Below are 3045 nucleotides of genomic sequence, written 5' to 3'. Positions count from 1 at the left end.
GGGACCATCCGACCGCCGTGTCATCGTCAGTGGAGGATGCGGATAGGAGGGGCGTGGAGTCAGCACACCGCTCTCACGGTCGTTATGATGGTATTCTTGACCGAAGCCGCTACTATTCGGTCGATTAGCTCCTCAATCGGCATCACGGGGCTCAGTGCACCAGAAAAATCGCAACAGTGCATGGCGGCCTGGATGGTGACCGATCCAAGTGCCGACCACGCCCGACAGCGCTTAACTTCGGTGATCTCACGGGAACCGGTGTATCCACTGCGGCAAGGCCGTTGCCTAGTCGTACCAGAATAGAAAAAACATGCCTCTACCTAGGCGAACCACAAGGCCGGGTTGGACGGCCACAACGACAGTAGCCTCATGGTTAGTCTGTACACGGTCGGGTTCACAGTCTCTCATTCGTTGTATTGTCGACTTGTGTTACGAATGCGCAGGCGGCCGATCATGTCACCCGTTTGGCCGCTATGTGTGAGAATCAGGCTTAGAGACAGGACAGGAATAACGTGGCGACCAGAACACTTACCACACAATGGAAATCTACTTCGTCGTAGAATGCGAAGTACAGAGCTAACGAGGATTAACCAGGCTCCCAAGACTAGGAAGCGAAAACAGGTCAATTGCGCTTAGTGAGCTCGTTTTTGTTTGCGTTGCTACGTGCATACTACATTAGAATCCATACAAGACGAAAGATAAAAAAGTAGAACAACCAACATACAGAAAGTAACAAAACAAGCAATAATAGCTCTGAACCTCACGAGAACAAAGCACAGCGCCCCTAACAGAAAGCACGGAACTACTTTGTGGATGCGTGAAAATTGGCACTGGCACTCGGGTTGACAATCGCGCACTAACTCGGAGTTGTAGACAGTTGTGAGAAGCAGCTCTTGCGAGAAACTGGAATGTGGCGACACTTGTGAGGGCCTGGCATAGGGTGTGTCGCAAATGTTGCACGACTACTTGCTCGGCCATTACCTGCTGCCGCTTGGTGTGACTGAGCGCTAGGCTTGTGCCAGCCTGGGCAGCTGCCGAGGGACATTCACAATTCTCCAATGCAGCCAGGCTACATTATTTCAGAATTGTTTTGGACAAGGAAGAGTGGGTCTAGTCAAATTAGAAATCGGAGCTGATTTTGCCCCCACGATATCATGTCAACCATTAGTTGCTGCACAGTTATGCGTAAGACCTTTTTCATTGGAATTTTTGTTCTGATTAATCTTACATAGGGCATAATTTTCGCTCAACCTCTTGCTTAACAATGTATTTTACAGAAACTGCAGAAACAGAAACTGAAACTTCCTGGCAGATTAAAACTGTATGCCGGACCGAGACTCGAACTCGGGACCTTTGCCTTTCGCAGGCAAGTGCTCTACCAACTGAGCTACCCAAGCACGACTCACGCCCCGTCCTCACAGCTTTACTTCTGCCAGTACCTCGTCTCCTACCTTCTAGAAACAGAAAATGTTTTCCATCTTTCAACACCTCACCCAAAATTTGACATGATAGGAGTGACAACCCTTTACGATATATTAAGAGGAGCCAACTAAAGAATTTGGTTCTCGATAGAAACTTTTTTGTTTAATTATTTCGAAATAAATCTCAATTTTCCCGTACCATGGAGGGAAGTGTACTGAGGTCTAATGTGAGTCGTGCTAGCAACTAGCTTTAAGGAATGCAATTTATGTATTGAAACAAGATGTATTCATCGTCCTCTCAAACAGACATTGTTTCTAAAATTCTCTACACAAAAGTTCTGATTGTTCGAAAAGCTGTGACTTTTTGGACTTCATTAGTGAATCTTTTAGAATTTGTAAGAGACATTTAGCCGACTTCGCGTTGTAACCAGGTAACACCAAGAGAAGGTAGTGTCTCTTCGTCCGCCATTATATTTATCTACAATATTTACAGGATGATTAATTTTTACAGTACGGTCACCGGCGTGAATTGAACCCCTTTTCAATATTTACAAGGGTAGCTGTAGCTTCAGCCATTTCCTTTTCTTTGTAATTTCTGCGCATAGGCCACGCAAGTAAGAAATGATTTTATATTGCCGTCAACTTGGAGTCTTGTAAGGGCCTTAGAAACTATCTCATCTGTCTTAATTGCGGACTTCTTTCTTCTTTTCCCTCCTAGATTTAAAACTAGTCGGTCAAATTGCTGCCCATGATATTCTGTGTCCTCTCTGAGAATTTTTACTAAGGAGTAAAACTCTGGATGAACCTTTGAAATTAATGTATTTATCCTCCAATTCCATCCTTCTGAAACATTGTTGGTGCGGTGACGCCTTTTGCGCAGTTCCATATATCCCTTGGCATGTCTTCATTATCCAGCCAGTGTTCAACAAAATAGTCGTAAAAATCCTGCAGTTTTTCATTATCTGGCGTGCTCTCCTGAATGCATAGCCACCCATCATCTAAAATGTCCAGAGGAATGTCAGTCAAAGTAGAACACAATCTTCTGTGAAAACCAATTTCTTCGTTTTCCTTGTAGGCAGCAACGAGGCCACAATTCTGTACTTGTCTCCACAATCACTGATCGAAATTGTAGTTGCAGCCATTAATCTTTGCATCAGGAAACAAATATGTTACTGATTGGATGATTACAGCTTCAAAATCCATAATGATAGCTATAAGATTCCATTAAGGTACGTTGCTCTTAACAGCTGTGAGAAAGCCATCGTACATTTCTCGCTTTGTATTGGGTAGCAAGGCGTTCACGGTTGGAACTGTGTTTGTTTTCTCTTCAGAACTAGAAATATCGGCATGAACAATAAATAACTGTCCAAACTGCTTGCAGGAACTTTTGAACGTTCCATAGACAGAAAACGAATTGCAGTCTGTTAAACAGGATTTTACCCTTTCGATGGCGAACACCAACATCCTATCATTTGGTCCTCTGTCGTCATCTGCAAGTAAAAATTTGCTCCCATCATTCATTAGCAAATGATGTTCTTGCAGAAATATTCCTGCAGTATCGATCGGATCTTGTGTAGATCCCATGCCTTTTTGCCTGATGCGTTGCAGCGTTCGTTTTGTACTC

At 44.0% G+C, this 3045-nt stretch overlaps 1 non-coding gene across 1 annotated transcript; it reads right to left on the bottom strand.

The window, feature by feature from the left end:
- Positions 1-1323: 1323 nt before the first annotated feature.
- On the bottom strand, positions 1324-1398 carry Trnas-cga (transfer RNA serine (anticodon CGA)). Its single transcript has one exon. It is a non-coding gene; the product is annotated as a tRNA-Ser (tRNA).
- Positions 1399-3045: the final 1647 nt, after the last annotated feature.

Source organism: Schistocerca gregaria, chromosome 4 (genome assembly GCF_023897955.1).
Source record: "Schistocerca gregaria isolate iqSchGreg1 chromosome 4, iqSchGreg1.2, whole genome shotgun sequence".
NCBI lineage: Eukaryota > Metazoa > Arthropoda > Insecta > Orthoptera > Acrididae > Schistocerca > Schistocerca gregaria.
The sequence above is the reverse complement of the archived record's forward strand: the minus strand, read 5'-3'. Positions and strand labels throughout refer to the sequence as shown.